The sequence below is a fragment of the Malus sylvestris genome, chromosome 6, assembly GCF_916048215.2.
Source record: "Malus sylvestris chromosome 6, drMalSylv7.2, whole genome shotgun sequence".
Taxonomy (NCBI): domain Eukaryota; kingdom Viridiplantae; phylum Streptophyta; class Magnoliopsida; order Rosales; family Rosaceae; genus Malus; species Malus sylvestris.
In genome coordinates this window covers 21,309,834-21,327,772 of record NC_062265.1, presented here as the reverse complement: position 1 = coordinate 21,327,772, position 17,939 = coordinate 21,309,834, and the positions used below count along the sequence as shown (strand labels likewise).

Below are 17,939 nucleotides of genomic sequence, written 5' to 3'. Positions count from 1 at the left end.
CCATGACTTCTTGACTCATTTGGATAGGTCTGACTTTGCTTGGAATTTTTGATTCATTAAACTCCTTTATGTAAGGAAGTTTAACAATGTGTTGTTTACAGTGCCAAAATGCATTGGGAATATCAGGACAGATGTCATTAATAAGTTTCTTTTGAAAATTGTCAATTGTTTCTAACAATGACTTACTTGTTAGCTATTCTTCAATTCATTTGTGATAAATTTCTTCTGTTAAGAAATTAATGTGTTGTGACTTATTAGTAATTATACTAATGGTTTTTGATATATTATTTTTCTGTAAGTGTCTTAGTTTTTTGAGATCTGTTTCTAAGTAGAACTCAAACGTGACCTTCTGTCCTAAGACCCTAGTGGTAATATTGTTTTGACACACATGTGCTTTAGGTATTTCATATTTTAATTGCATTGGTGATCGGTTAGCAGCACTAAGTATCTCTATTGATTTATGAAAATACTCAGTAGGAATTAATCCTTCCTGAATACAATTCAAGTCTGTACCGGAATCAATCAAAGCAATTGTTTCTAATTGAATACCATTTCTGGATTCTTATCTTGTCTAAAAGACTTAAGACTAAATTTTCTGTGGATTTTTCTTCATACTGGGAATTTGAATCGGAACTAGAGAAAGAACTATTGGGTTCTTCTTCTTGAGGGTTTGTTAAAAGATGTGTTTGGACTCTACTGAGTTGTGTTCGGACTTCTAGGTTTTCAGACTTTAGAAACCTAATTTCTTGTTTAATTTTATTGACTTCTTTTTGGAGGTCTTTAACTGTGATTTCTTTCTTATACTTATTAAGCCTTTCCAAGGTTGTGCTAAGAGAGATTTTTGGAATTTGTTGGGATTGGCTAGTGCTAGGTTCTTGAGAAGAAACTAATTTCTTTAGTTTCAGGAGATAAAATGTTTTTAATTCTGGGTCATCAACCTTGCTAATTAATTCAATAAGAAGATTCTCTTGTTCTTCTTGTTTATTGAGTACTGAGATCTTGTTATTGTAACAAGTATCAGTACAACCGACTTTAATGTTGGATGAAAGACTACTGGAGGAATGGGTGTCAGAAGAGGATAATTCCAAATCATCTTCTGATTGACTATGATCGGTGACTTTTAATTCTAAAACTTGGATTAACTGAAATTTCTCTTCCTTAAAGATCTTCAATTGATTAATGGTTTTCTTAACTCGACATTTGTTGGCATAATGGTCATATTTGCCACATTTGTAGCATTTTCCTTTTTGTTCCTTAGGGAAAAATTTCCTTGAGGGTTTTCTTTGAGATATATTAGTCTTGGATTTTTCATAAAACTTATTGGTTTCAAAATTTTTATTTTTAGATTTGTATTTTTTATATTTGGGGTAGTGTCTACCTGACTATTTATTGGGATACTTGTGATAGACTTGTGAGTTTTTCTTTTTGTTGGAAGGAGCAATAGGAGGTAATCCATATTGTTCACAGAACGTTCCTAATTTGTATTTAGTGATAGATTTATCCTTGTTAACTTGTTTTGAAATTTTCATATCTATACACATTTTCAAACCTTCCTTTTGGATAATATTAATTATATTTCCATAAGTAAGGATATGATATGATATGATACCTTCTTCGTTTACTAAAACATTTCAAATTTTATGAGCAAAAAGGTTTGGTAATCCATTTATAAATTTTTCTTTCCAAAATGTTTGATTACTATCTTCTCGGAGCATGACTCTGGACATGAAAACATCTTTATACCACCTGAAGTCACTTAAGGTTGGACATCTTAAGTTACTTAGTTGGTCGTGGATCCTAGTGGTGACATTGCTAGGTGTTCCTATGAAATGTTCTATGATTGTGATGAGTAATGTGTTGATTGCGTCAGGGACGCCTTGCCCGATTTTTTCATCAAAGATGGGTATTCCATCTCTTTTTACTGCATATTTTATTTCATTTCTGGATTGTTCAGTGAGATGTTTCTCCTACCAGGAATGAAGCATTCCAGTAAATCCAGTGACCAAAAGGTCGACAACTTATGATTGGCTAAGATTATGACTGGTGATATAGCCATAGATATATGTTGGAGTTTATTGAGAAGTTCTTGTTCTAACAAACCATCTATATTCCATTCATGGAGTTTATCAGAAAAGATTGAGAATTGATTTTGGATATTTCTTTCTTCAAACTGAATATCAGGAGGAGTAGGTCTGGGATACCAGTTCTTTGTAAAAGATGTTGGATTAACACGGTTGTTGGTAATCCTTTTGAGTTCAAGATTTTCAAAAGCTTGTTCAACTTTTCTAATGGAATCTGAATCCGTTTCTGAGTCAGAGGATGTATGAGATATTTCCGATTGGGATTCATCAGGGTGATTTATGACATGAACTATTTTTTCCTTCTTTAATTCTAATAACATTTGGTCAAATTTTTAACTTGTGGAAATGGTTTTTAAGGCTATTGCCGTTGAAGAAGACTCTGGAAAGTTAAGCAGGGGTTTTTCCCTAATTAACGATTTTGGTTGAGAAAGTTTGTCAATTTTAATTTCAATTTTATCAAGTTGTTTACCAATGGTATGAAGCCTTTGATTAGTGAAGTTATTTTGTTCAATGATTGGTTTAACTCCTACATCTTCCTTAGGAAGCTTAAAAGGAGTAGCCGGAACTTGTGTATTCGCAGTTTTGATGAGAATCGTTTCTTGCGGAGGATGGCCAGAGGAGACAATAGTCTTGTCTTCTTTAAGCCAATTTTCTTTAGTTATTACCTTTAATTTGTTTTTAGACTCATAGTACTTTTCAACATAATTGAAGAAAAATACTTCAAATCTATGTGTCCATAAAGTTTTTCCATTTTTTATATATTTCTAATTTTTCTTCTTGAGTATATTTATTCCTGAAAATATTCCTTCTTGGAATGTTTTCTTCAGCTTCAATATCAGCATTGAGCTGTTTTCTATTTGGTTTGAAGGGTTTGTTTAAAACTAAAAGTTGATAGTGAACCTGACCTGCGTCAAAATCAGATTCAGTGGGAGAAGTTAGTTCTCCTTAATCTTGGGTATGGGGTTGGGATCGTGGATGTGTAACCTGAGATGATGTTTCTACTGATTTTAATTTGATATTAATCAAATCATTGATTAATTCTTGTTGAGTGACGAATGAATTAGTGTCTACTGCTTTCAGTTTCCAATTGGCTAATGAATTGATTAATTCTTGATCTTGACCCATCCTATCGGTTGGTATGGATCCAGAAAAAGAATTTCTGCTAAGAGCAAAAGATTTATGTGAGTGAACTGATTCACAAGATCTTCTGGCTGGACGATTAAAAATTGATTTTGATAGTCCCATCAAAATATTGTTCTATGTTGTTTAGGTTGACTAAACTGTTTTGGATGGCTACTGGCTGACTTTCATTAACCAAACACCAATCTGAAGGTAGACTGATATTTGACCACCTATTGGTTCTAGGGACTTTAGTGTTTGCATTTTCTTGGTTAGTTTGAATTAAGAGTGTATGATCTCTAAGACTTTTGGTTAAAGCCTGGAAATTCATATTTGTGCCAGTGACTTTATAGTAGACTCTATAAATTAAAACCAAGGGCTGTGTTCCTTCAAGGACTTGGTATCCTAAAGTTTTGGTGTTTAATGTGAGTTCTTTTAGCATATGGGGGTCTGAAAGACTTATAGTAAGGTCTGGAAAACAATCAAAATGGATAGGTCCATTGTAAAGACTGGATTCAATCATTCCAAGTATACTATCACTAAAGTTAGTGAATCTATCATCTCGGAGACATAACAAAATAGAGGTGTTTAGTCCTCTACGTGTTAAAGGTTTTACAACTATCTAAACTAAGCCAATGTGAATGTAATTATGACCATCTTTCTTATGGGATTTGATTTGTTTAGGTGAAAATAGTTGACAAGTTTCATGTTCTTTACTAAGAGTATAAGTTTTTTCAACAGTTTTAACATGATGTTCACTTCTAAATGAGGCTACTAACCATTTCTTTTTGTAAATATTTTTACTTGAATCCTTGGGGATATTCTAATCTCCAAAGTCAACACTTTCATCAATTTGAAAATCAAGTTTTTGTTCTTCATTAACAATATCTGGAATTACACCTAAACTGGGCCTAGAGCTAGTGCTGGCCATTGAATTAGATCTAAATAATCTACTCATATATATATATATATATATATATATATATATATATATATATATATACACATACTTTTGGATTTGGAGAAGGAAGCAACCATACCCTGAATATATCTAAGGCTAATGAAAGACTTGAATTGTTTGTGTACTCTTCGCAGGCCCTATAGCTGCAATTTCAAATTATATTATTAACTCTCTGTTGATGCACAAAACCGGAGGGGTATTCGAACAACGTAAATTTGACTGTGAATCTGCAAGAAAGTAAATAACACAAGATGTATCGTGGTTCACCCCAATGTTTGGGCTATGTCCACACTGATTATTGTATTTCTTTGTGAGAGAGGGAGAGGGAGAGAGAGCTTCCTTATGTGAGGATGAGCTTCTCTGAATATGAGAGGGGATGTGAGTCAAGCCTAAGAATTGGCCTCCTTCAATGAAGAGAGTGAGGAGTCCTTTTATAGAATAAGGGTTCCTCACTTATTACATATTTGCCCCTTCCTTTATTACATAATTACATTTGAGTCCCCTGAGTATTTATACGAGATTTAAATACAGAGGCCTTAAGTATGGTACAAACAGTAGTCTCCCAAGTCTTCAGTCAAGAGAGTTTTTTGGCTAGAGACTTGAAATTCAGTCCATGTGTGGGCCGAAGTAACTAGATGTTGTTTTGAATTGATACTGGATATGAGGCGGTGCTCAAAGTGAAATGATGCTCAACTAGAAGTAGCACATGTTGTGAGACTGCTCTGCTTGTGGCTTATGTTGCCTTGGTTGGCTCGGCTTGTGGCGTTTAAAGTTGAGGGAGTCCCTTTTATAGAATAAGGGCTCGCTCCTTAATATATAAATATGGGCTATAGTTGATGCTCGCGGCGAGGCGGTTGCTCAGTAGGCGACGATGCTCTCTAATGATGGTGAGGGAGTCCCTTTTATAGAATAAGGGCTCGCTCCTCAATACATGAATAATGGGCTAGAGTTGATGCTCTCTAATGATGGTGAGGGAGTCATTTTTATAAAATAAGGGCTCGCTCCTCAATACATGAATAATGGGCTAGAGTTGATGCTCTCTAATGATGGTGAGGGAGTCCCTTTTATAAAATAAGAGCTCACTCCTCAATACATAAATAATGGGCTAAGTCCCCTAAGTATTTTTCATGAGGCCCAGTTGAGGCCCAATATATGGTACATAATGTAGTCCCCCAAGTCTTCGGTCAATAGAGTCTGTTGGCTGGAGACTTCAAATTGAATCCATGTGTGGGCCGAAGAGGCGGTTGTTCGGAGACGGTATTTGTAGACCATGCACTGAAGCTTTGTAGGTGAAGCTTTACAAGTGAAACTTTTGAAGCTGGAGCTTTTGTAAATGACGCTTTGAAAGCTGGAGCTCTGTAAATGAAGCTTTCGAAGCTGATTGACATAAGTGATGCTCATGGATGTTGACATGAGTGATGCTCATGAATGTTGACATGAGTGATGCTCATGAGTGTTGACATGAGTGATGCTCATGAATGTTGACAAAAGTGATGCTCATGAATGTTTATGTATGATTGATATGAGTGATGCTCATGAATGTATATGTATGACTGATATGGGTGATGCTCATGAATGTTTATGTATTATTGACATGAGTAGTGCTCATGTATAATTTTGAAGTACTGAGCATACTTTTGATCACCTAGTGGGTGATAATAGCGGCAGGCTGCCGAATAATTTTGGAGTATTGGGCATACTTTTGATCACCTGGTTGGTGATAATAGCGGCAGGCTGCCGAATAATTTTGGAGTACCGGGCGTACTTTTGATCTCCTTGTTGGTGATAATAGCGACAGGCTGCCGAATAATTTTGGAATACTGGGCATACTTTTGATCACCTGGTTGGTGGTAATAGCAGCAGGCTGCCTTATAATTTTTTGTAGTACTCGACGTACTTTTGATCGCCTGGTTGGTGATAATAAAGGGCTGACTCTTTTGGGCATATGGGTCTTAGCCCTCCACATAACATTGCGGCCCATTATTTTGGGCTTGCCGTTTTTTTTTTCTTTATTTTTTTTATTACTCTCTGATGGGGTTTATACAGATGTCTCCGAAAGATAAGAAAAATAAATCACATCATTCAAAACAAAGGTTTCGACCCTCTGCTCAATGGGTCATGCCCACAATTCCTTTTTTTGCATGTCATCACCACCGCAATTATGTCTGCTTCTTTTTATTTTATTTTGCTTTCTGCTTTACTTTCTGCTTTTCTCCACTTGCATATATGAAAACGTGGGTGGCTGCCTTATGCTAGAAATTTCATCGTGTGTGACCAGACATAAAGTGACCATGGTACCTGTAAATGTCCATTTCAAGAATAATGGGTCCATTTTTCAGAGCATGCTCCTTTGCAAATTTGTATGCCAACTTTACAGCAAACACACCCATACCATCCACCATTAAGATTCAGCTCAGCTAACTAAAAAGTTACCCTTCTCTCATGGCTTTCCTGGCCAGCGGTGTGCCATGTCTGGGCCTTCTCCACGGCGACTTGATCCGCCTCCGCCGCTGCTGATTCTAATTAGGGATCATCTTGCTTTTGATGGGCTTCAGAACCGTTATAGCCTGTATCAAAATAAAGATCATCGAACAGAGATTAAGAACAATCATTTTCAGACGAAACCCACCTCCTGATTTGCGTTAATTTGGCTTGAAAGCTTCACGTTTGTGTTGGTTTTCTACAAACTTCATTAAACACTCTTCCCAATGAGATCCTCAGTCAGATCAGCTGCATCTTGAACAGTGGCGATGGTCTGGGCATTTTCTTCCTTCATGGTGATGCCAAATGCCTCCTCAAGCCCCATCACAATCTCAACTGTGTCAAGAGAATCGGCACCAAGTTCTGAAAACTTTGACCCAGCAGACACATCCACGTCTTCAGCTAAAGCCAGCTGCTTCTTCACTAGGCTACACACCTTGGTGATAATCTACGGTTTGGCCGCACAAGAAATTTGGAAGCGCCCAGGTTGGGAACTCAGAGATGGAAAACGCTTTCCAGTGACGGAAAAGGAAACTGATTTCAAACCAGAGCTCATGCTGCCAGGTGCCAAAGTGGGCTTGAATGAGATGGAAAGGGTAGCAGAAGCTTGGGCGAGGAAAGCCATTGACGTCGACAGAGGAGAAATCACTATTTGAAACCCTGCCGCATGCCAAATCTGACAGAAGAAGGCACCGCCCTTAGTGTGAACAACGTCAACAACAGGTTTCCATGCTTCGACTTGCTCCCTTGTCCAAATATCAGGCATATCCACGTACCCTTGATAAGTATTCGAAACTTCGACAGCTTCAGCTATGAGAAGACCTCATTTTGATGTTCTCTGCGAGTAATATAAGACGGCATGTGGCTGAGGAACAGTGTTGTACGATCTTTGTCTAGCCAGCAGTGCTAAAACAATCCTATGAGAAAGATCGAAGTTTCCCAGTTTGTAGGGAGTAAAAAGAGGAATTGTGGGAGGTGCTGGTTGAGCAGACATATTTGTTGTCTGACCTAATCTTGATCTTGCACTTGGTTTTTGCTTTTGCTTTTGGTTGTCGATTTAGTAACGGGTTCCGGTCCGGAATTTCTTCACGAACGAAACGCCTTCGTCTTGTTGCTACTGTTTTGAGAAGAGTAGAGCGGGACATAGAGTCTCGTTGATTCTAGATCTTTACTGCTTGGAAATCGCCTTCATTGACTCAGCGAGTTGACTCACTACTGACCTGCTCGTATCTTCTCCCGTTTGACCCATGTGGGATTGGGAGCTGAATTGGACTGGGAGAAGTTGGAGCTGAAGGTTTTAGGGGAGATGAGAAGGCTCAGATGAGCAAACCGAAGGATTAGGATTGGGATTGGGAACGTATCCAGCAAAAGTGAATGGCTTTGTGGGTTTTGATGTTGGTTATGATTTATTGCAATCTTCTTCTGAGAAGAAGAGGTTTTACTCATCTGCTTATTATGCAAAAGAAAAGCCCATTATTCTCACACCCATATCTCTCTCTGGAAATCGAATGGGTGTGTCTCTATGTGGGTTTTGTAGATTCACGGTGGAGATGAAAAAAATGAAAGAGAACTGACATAGTTTTTTATGTCGTTTCCTACAGACGGCGCCAAATGTTGATGCACAAAACCGGATGGGTCTTGGAATAACATAAATTCGACTGCGAATCTGCAAGAAAGTAAATAACACAAGATGTATCGTGGTTCACCCCAATGTTTGGGCTACGTCCATACTGATTATTGTATTTCTCTGTGAGAGAGGGAGAGGGAGAGAGAGCTTCCTTATGTGAGGATGAGCTTCTCTGAATATGAGAGGGGATGTGAGGCTCTGAGAGGGTGAGAGTCAGGCCTAAGAATTGGCCTCCTTCAATGAGGAGAGTGAGGAGTCCTTTTATAGGATAAGGGCTCCTCACTTATTACATATTTGCCTCTTCTTTTATTACATAATTACATTTGAGATAGTAAAAGCTTTACACGTGTGTATCAGTTAGCTTTACACGTGTGTATCAGTTGCGATAGTAAAAGCTTTACAAATGAGATTGCAATTGAAGGTTAAACCCCTCAGTCGTCATATGTGTTCACAAAATGTAAACTTATTGGTATGTTTAAGCAGTGATGATGATACTTTTGGTCTAGCATAGTTAGCAATATGTGTAGTACATGTATTACCCTAATTTTATCTTCAATATTAATCATTAGAAGACTAAAATCTCTTCTCAAGCTTGTAAAGAAGCTTGAGTTTAAATTCATTTTCCTACTTTAAACAAAACTTTACCCAGATACCTCAAATAATCGGAATCATACAAAAACCAAGCATCCTAGTAGCTAGCTAGTACATGAAATCGTGGTTTCACTGATTATATTAAAAATATTAGGAAATTTTTTAGACACGAAAAAACACAAATAAAGTTTGAAAAATCACTTACTAAATGCCCAAGATAGAGATCCTTATTTCCAGTAACCTTTCTAATCATGGCTAGCCATCTTCCATGTTGATGACGTCTACTACACACAGAAGAAACAAAACAAAGGGATTTTAGTGATTTTTATTTGGTATATATATTATTTCTCATCGGTATTTTATCTAAATTATTATATAAAATTATGAAGAGCTAATAAGACCTTGTAATTCTTCTGTAAATTGAAGCCCCTCTTGAGAATCCACTGTTTTTCTTGTAAAGACCGCATTATGTTAGTAATCGATTAGCATTTAAACATTGTTGTATATATAAATCTACCGAATGCATGATTAGTAGCATGAACTAAAACAATAGTAACCAAGACTACAACTCCTACTCAAAAGGTAAATTCTTTTTCCAAATGAAAACTGTGTTTGGTGGGCTGGAGGAATACAAAAAACTGAAACTTTTTGAAAGCATAGAAACAGAGTGAAGATACAATTGGAAGTAAAGTTTGAAATCTTACCGAGGGGCTTTAAAAGAAGCACAAAATTGTTTGCTGATCATTTTGCACTTTGGTGAATGGTATTAGTAGCACGGCTTTTCTGTTTAACAAAAGTACAAATCTTATCAACAAAATTTTGAAGCGTCCATTAAAGATTCATTATAGTATTAGTGTAAGTAGTTAATTTGTAAATTTGTTACTTATGGGATCATTTATAACGGTAAGAAACAAAGGAACAGATGATATATATATTGGTCACATATTAAACATTTGCCAAACTATCACACACTAAACTTGTTTTGTTATTGTATTTATACAATTTGCAGTTGTGGATCAAAGTTCGTGAGAGAAATAGATTATAATACCTCTTTAGTTTACGATTGCAGAAGCCATACAATCTTATATTTGTTGTCCTGTCCTTTGATCCTTTTATAGTAAACAATCAGAAACTTCTATCAATAACTTTTCCAATGCAGGTAGTAAAATGGAAAAATTAGAACTCCCAAATTATATTGTTGTATAATATTGAATAATACCTATGTGCAACACTTCATGTAAAAGTCCTTCTTCCTCATACATTTGACAAACTTGCAAACAATTAGTCCAGCCACATGGTATATTTGAAGATGCTACACAGTCAGAGTGCAATCCTAAAAATCACAAACATGCAAAATTTGAATCAAATATGTAAGTCATTTAGCATTTTATTCATAAATGACTAACATACTATACACAAAAAAGAAAATTACTTGAAATTGCAACCGTCCTAGCAGCAAATGAACCAAATTAATCTGAATAAAAAACAAACCCCATTAACTAAAGGTTCTCACTTCTCACCGTACAAAAAAATGACAAAAGGGAACCAGTCCTAACTTTTTTGAGACCCCAACAAAAAGTTGCAAACTTTCAACAGCTAAATAATGAATATTAAAATCAAAAGTCTCATGAGGCATTTCCTTTAAAGGTTCCCAATTCTCAACCCACCAATTTGTTTGGCAACACATTGATCAGATCCAATTGGTACATATGATATACAGCCTCTGCCATGCAAATGGTTTGTTCCATTTCTTTTCTCCAGTTCCCAAATCTATAGATACGATTGTAATAAAACATACATGGCCCTCACACATTGCAACCCTCTAGCAATCTAACAAAAAGAGATTTATGTCAAAAGAGAAGAAGAAAATGAGCTTTAAATGCGAGTTGTTTGGTGTGGTTTTCATTTTCTCTTCTTCTCTTACAAACTAAGCATACACCTATCCATCCATCTTCCCTTTATGTATAAATCTATTTACACACACGTATATTCACACACACATATATTTATATACACAGACAACGTTGAGTTTGCCATTTTAAATGTTGCTTTGGCAAAGCAAACATAGAGCAATAAAAGATAAGTTTCTCATATGCCCAAGTACAATTTTCCTTCTCTTTAGGTGCCTTAATTTGTAAGGCAAGCCTTTACACACACACACACACACACTAATAAATAAAAAAAGAGGTATTTAGAACTGCTTTACAATTCTATCCTGCTCCAGTTACAACTTCCTATAATTATTGTAAAAGTATTAGAGAAAAAACATTCTCATGTGCACTCAGAGAGTCAGAGTCCTAGTCCAAGTCAAGCCATAAAGAACATTGTATATTAATATGAACATAGTCATTGGCCAATATTAATTTAATCAGAAATTTTTGTGTCAGCAACAATGTCAGGAACAAAAATCAGAAAAATCATCATAAAAGTTGTACCCCCTTGTAAAATGAACATAACAAAGTTCAGAATCCCAGAGAATTATAGCATTGAACAATTTAGGCAATAAATGGGCTGAACCAGTAACAATGAAAGTGTTTTGCAATAAGGAAGAATAAAAATAAACAAATCATACCATAGTGCCTTCAAGAGGTCATCTCTTTTCACATCAGAGTACTCATCATTCAGCTGAACAATGCATAGAGGGGGAAAAAGCAACATATCACATACCAATGCAATTAAAGAGTCTAAGATTGTAAAGAACTGAATGGAAACATAAGGGAAGCAGCAGCCCAAAAATCATTTAAGAAACAACGGCAGAGCAAGCAGACATTCAAACAGAACCCTTATTATTCGTTGTCTAGGGCAACCAAACAAAACCCAACAAATCTCCTCAAATTACAAATGGGAGCTCTTTTTTAGGTGATTTGTTAGTTTTTATTTGGAAGCCAAATCAACTGGGAATTTGAGAAAAATGAAAAACCCAAAGCTAATTAAATCCAAAAACAACAATCCACAATGAAAGTGAAAAACTTGGGGAGATGAAATACCAAAAACCCACCTAATTCAAAACCTAAGTAAAATCCTTAATTAAACTCCAACTACAAACCTGAATTAAAACTTCAATTAAACTTCAAATTAAACTATTAATAAATGACACACCCCATCCTGAAAGAGGGCATGTTGGCCGTCACGTGAGAGTGACGTAACCATTTACATAGTTTGGAAGCTTTAAAGATACAATTACTAAGATGTAACACCCGAGGGTGAGTCCTACTTTTGTGAATTCTATCAGAACACCGCATCTCTGTCTGGGGGTGTGTCAATAAAACCCAAATTAAATCATCAATCAGGAAAGATAAAATACAAATGGGGGTTTAAGAGGTGTACCAATAGTGAATGAGTGAGTGATGATGCGACTATGAGAGGCTGAGAAGAACACGGAGATGGGATCAAAGAAGATCAATGAACTACAACAATGGCACTGAAATCCCCACTCTTCCTTTTCCTTATCTCAATATCGCTTTGTCTCTGTCTCCCTCTCTCCTTCTCCCTCTCCTATCTCTATCTCTATCTCCATCAGCATGGCCTCCTAACTACGAAACCCTCAGCAAGCGATCCTTACTCCCTCTCCCACTCTCTCTTTTACGCTGTCTCCCTCTCCCTCGAATCGTACACCCCCTGTGACTTTGTCTGCCTGCAAGCCGCATGCCTTCCTCTCACAAAATCCCTATCTCTCTCCCTCCGTGTCTTTCTTCTCTCTCTGCTCGGTCAGTCTCTCTCTCCCGACGGCATGGTCTCATCGAGTCCCATTGCAGCTCAGAAAGAAAGGAAATGAAAGTCTTTAACCCACCCAACCCGTTCGAAACCCTACAGACTAAAATGACCATCGCACCCCTGCCTTTCCATGATCATCAATACACAACATGAAGATTAGTGGCAGAGAGTTAGTGGCGGCCTCATAAATAAAGTGGAATTCAGCTCTAAAGACTATTCATTTGTACAGTGCAATTGAAAAACCTTCTTTAGACTAACGTAATAATTTTTTGCAGGTAACTCACCTAAAGCTAAAGACATGTTTAGGACTTGCTCTGGAAATGCTTAGACTGCTTTAAGATAACCAAAACTTTTTTTCTAACTCGAGAACAAATTTAGTGTTTTGTGCTGTCGTAGCACTTATTTTCTATAAATACATCAACATATTTACAGTAGAATGATATATAACAAAAACGCTCATGACTAGCTAGTTCTTTTTAAAACAGTCCTAAACTATTATAAAAGGCCCATTTTGAAAGTGCGGACTTTAGATTAAGGTAATGGTTAATTAACTTAAATTTGGGGACTAATAGATACCCATTTTTTGAGATTGAAGAACTAATATGTAAGTAAAGCTTGATAGGTAAATGGATAAAGTTCTAAACATGTTACTAAAAGCAAAGGTGAGCGACATGTCTCTCTTGTTGGACCATGCGCGTAGTCATCAAGAAAATCCGCACTTATTTAGGATTTATTTGAACATTTGAGTAATGGATAATACTAGGGAGACCAAATTTTTAAATCAAATTTGGAAATCACATGATGTGTTACCATTAAGAAACACGTACATTAATTGACACTTATTAATAATCCAATCATCGACAATCACATCATTTTGCATACAAATTTGGTTTAAAAAATTTGGTCTCCTTAAGGTTTTGAGAAGAAGAAGAGTTATGGATTTGAAGAAGTAACAGAACCGACTTTTCATTATCCTGCAAAAAGAATACAGAGTTGCTATTTATAGCCTTCTTACATTTACTTGACTACTAAGTTACTACACAACTTAGTTATTAAGCAACTAACACACAAGTGACATCAGGACCAATACACAAGTGAAAATATGCATTCTGTTATTACACCACCAGAAATTACTATTTGTTCGACGAAATTTTGTTGGACGAAGACAGTGACGTCAAGCCAAACACCTTTACTTGATAACTTTATTTCATGGGGCCAACTCTATATGCCCAACAAATGTTTAGTATCCGTCGGGTAAACATTTGAGTAAAAGGTTTTGCACGACGACCTTACCCGACGGAATGTTGTCGAGCAAAGTTGTAAGCGACAAAAAGTTATTTCGTCTGCAATGGGTTTTTCTTTTTTTTTTAAATTTTATTTGGTAGTGTTACTCCCTTTCAATCTTAACCTGGGTTTTTATGGTTAAGATTGTAGCGATGATGAACAAACACTGGATTATGAAGACCTTTAGTTAGGATGTCTACAACTTGCTCTTTGGTAGAAATGTAGTGAACCAAAAGATCTAATTTTTGAACCTTTTCCCTAACAAATTGATAATTTGTATCAAGATGTTTTATCCGAGAGTGAAAATTGAATTTGGACTGCGAGCAACTGTAGAACGATTGTCACAATGTAAGATAGGAAAAGGAATGACCACATGTAAGTCCTTAAATATGGATCTAATCCAACAAGCATCAACAACACAATGAGCTAATGACTTATATTCCGCTTCAGTAGAACTCCTAGACATTGAAGACTTTTTTTTTGGATTGCCAAGAAATTGGGTTACATCCCACAAAGACTACATAAATTGTAACATACCTCCTTGTATTAATGTCAGCTAACCCAATCAGAATCTAAGTGTGCTAAAATTGTAGATGAAGATTTATAAGTCAATCTACAATCCAATGTACCCTATAGATACCTCATAATTCTTTTAACCTGAAAAATATGAATAAAGTTGGATCAAAGATAGGAGTGTGTGATTTGGATGGAGTTGGTGCAAGCTAACATCTATGTTTCACACTTTTTTTTTATACACAAGCAGATCACCATTATCTTTGTACTGAATTTGAAGACCAAGAAAGTATGTCACCTTGCCATATCTTTTAAATCAAACAATTCGCCAATAATGTAAATTACTGATTGAACTTGAGAAACATCAGAACCTATTAAGATAATATCATAAACATAAAGCAATAAAATGATCATATTTGTTCCATCATGTTTCACAAAGAGACTAGTATCAGATGGAGAAGCAACAAAACCCAAAGCAGGTAATACTCCTGTGAATTTGGAATGCCAAGCTCTAGGAGCTTGTTTAAGTCCATACAAGGACTTAACTAATCTGCACATGAGATGGATATATATTTTGGATAGACAAAATGCTGAGGTTGATGCATATAAACCTCTTCTTGTAAATCTCCATAAAGAAAATCATTTATAACATCTAGTTGTCTGAGACTTCATTTGTGACTAGTAGCCAAAGCCAAATGAGTCTAGCAATTAAATGTCTAACAACAGAACTGAAAGTTTCTGAATAATCTATTGGAATTTTGTTGAGTATTTCAAAATACAAATTCATTGCATCCTTTTTTTTCCTCCCATTCACTATGCCATATTATTGTTTTTTGATTTGATATTATTGCATGGCCGTTTTATCACTTATAGCGTCATTTGTTATTGTTAGGATATAATGTAATGATTAGATTAACTACCATTTGTCTAATGAGTAGTGAGGTTGTTAGTACAAGTTGTCAGACTGATGTAATAAAGAGTTAGGCAGTTAGAAATATACAAAGTAAGTAAGATTAGTTGTAAGAACTAATATAAAAGAAAGTTACAGTGTACGAATGAATGTAATGAAAAACTCTCATTGAATACAATCTTCTTTTTCTCTCTAAACGCTTTGTTCTTCTTCTTCCTTATTCCTGCACTAGTTCTCTATAATGCGCTTTGGTTTATATGGTACCATCGTCGAAGAAAGCTAATCGCTCGGTGATATTGTTCGACCTTGTTGCTTCACTCGACATTTCTGATCTCTCTATCTCTTTCTTGTTCATTGTGGATCTTGGAGACTTCTCTCTCTTCTCCTACATTCACTTTCTTAAAGATTTTTCTCTGCACACCAAGCATTCGATACAAGTCCTGGCTCAGGATTTTCTCTACAAAGTTTCTTAAATTCTCTTCACAGGTTCTTGATTTTCTACAACAATGGTTACTACTTCTCAGTTCCAGATTCTTCAATCTCCGATCATGTCCCTAATATCCATTGTATCAAAATCAGTGACGGTCAAACTTGATGATTCGAACTACGTGACTTGGCATTTTCAGCTACAGCTTCTACTTGAAGATCATGAGATTTTAGGGTTTATGGATGGTTCAACATTGTGTCCACCAAAATTGTCTCTTGTTGCATCAAGTGGTTCAAATGTTATCTTTGGAGGTTTAACTCCACAACCTGAAACTGATGAGTATAAAGTGTGAAAATGCATGATAGAGCATTGATACAGTTGATTACTGCTACCATTTCACCATCTACATTGTCTTGTGCCATTGGTAATGTTAGTGCTCAAGATTTATGGGCAATGCTTAAAGAACAATTTTCTACTATCACACGCATCAGCATCTTTCAACTTAAGTCAGAATTGCAAACTATCAAAAATGATAATGATTCTATTTCTTTGTATCTTCAAAGGATTAAAGAAGTTAGAGACTATCTTTCTGCAACTGGTGTTTTATTTGATGATGATGATATAGTAATTCTTACTCTAAATGGTTTGCCATCCAAGTATAATACTATTAGATCCATAATTAGGGGAAAGGAACATGTGATTTCTATCAAAGATTTGAGGTCTTAATTGCTTGCTGAAGAAGCTATGATTGACAATAATAACTCTACAACTCCATTTCTCTCTACTATGATTACTAGACGTGGTAGTTCTCAGTCCAATGATAATTCATCCAATGGAAATGCATATGGCAATTCTTCCAATGCAAATTCTTCAGGGGGCTCATATTAGGGGTGGGTTCGGTTCGTTAGGTTCGATTTTTTGCCAAAATTGGAAACCGAACCGAAATTACTGTTCGAGTCAATTCGGTTCAGTTTTCAATCGGTTTGTGTTTGGTTCAATTTGTATTCGGTTTGGTTTTTCTCGGTTCGGTTTCGGCTTGGTTCGGTTTTTTTTTTTTGGGTTTCCAAGTAGCTAAAAAAATTTCTATGAAAAGTAGAAAACAACTTGTAGCCATTTTGTAATAAGTCCCATTTCAACATAATCATCAAAATAAACATTCCAAATTTCTAATAGAATCGTCAAAGACAATGAAAATAAACATTCAATTCAAAGTTCAATTATAATCAAGTCTTTCAAAGTCCAAAGTTAAATAAACATCAAAGTTCAAATCTTCCAAAAGTCTAAACTTAAAATAAACATCAAAGTTCAAGTCTTCCACATCTAAAATAAACATTCCAAAGTTCAAGTCTTCCACACCTAAAATATCATTCTTTATGTGCTGAAGTGATTTTGGAAGGTGTCCCCACATTTGTCTTCGTAGTCTTATCCCTCGAAACTCTTCTTATGCCTTAATGTAAACCACCTATCACCTTATCACCATGTGCGATCCACCTACTTTTTCAATGACAATTTGCTTGCTAACGCTTGGGTGGCCTAAGGGGCAACATAGCACAACCTCCACTTGCCATTTCTACATACAAATAATAAAAGAAAGGATACTAATTAAAATGTTGTTTAAAATAATCTAACAAAATCAAATGCAATAAATAAAATTACCTTTCTACACTTATTCACAAAACTCCATCTCCTCAATGGTTGGCTCATGATGTAATGCAACATGAATGGACCTAAGCCAATTTTGAGTACATATCAAAGCCTCCACCATTTTTGGACTTAAAGAACTACGATATGGATCAATTATCCGTCCACTTGTACTAAAGGAGGATTCCGAAGCAATGGTTGATACAGGAATAGCTAAGATCTCTCTTGCAACACATGCCAAAATAGGGTACTTAGAAATCCCATTCACCCTCCACCAATTCAATATATCAAAGTTCTCCTCTTCTTCTCCTTCATTAGGATCGGAAAGATACTTGTCGACATCATTATACACAACCCGGGCTCTCTTTGCTTTTCTCATTTCACTTTTTTCTTTCAACTTTCTTTCTATTTCGGTTATGTTTGATGAAGAGTCTCCACTTGTCGTTTGAGAACTTCCACCACCACTTATACTTTGTTGTGTACTCAAAGACATATCTTCATGAATCTTGTAAAGATCAATCAACAAGTCTTTCACCCCATTTGTGACACTTTCAACTTTTTCTTCATCCTCACCAAATTGTATCTTAAAA

General features: G+C 35.9%; 1 pseudogene; it reads right to left on the bottom strand.

The window, feature by feature from the left end:
- Nucleotides 1-6,105: 6,105 nt before the first annotated feature.
- On the bottom strand, nt 6,106-7,432 carry LOC126625214 (acyl carrier protein 1, chloroplastic-like; annotated as a pseudogene).
- Nucleotides 7,433-17,939: the final 10,507 nt, after the last annotated feature.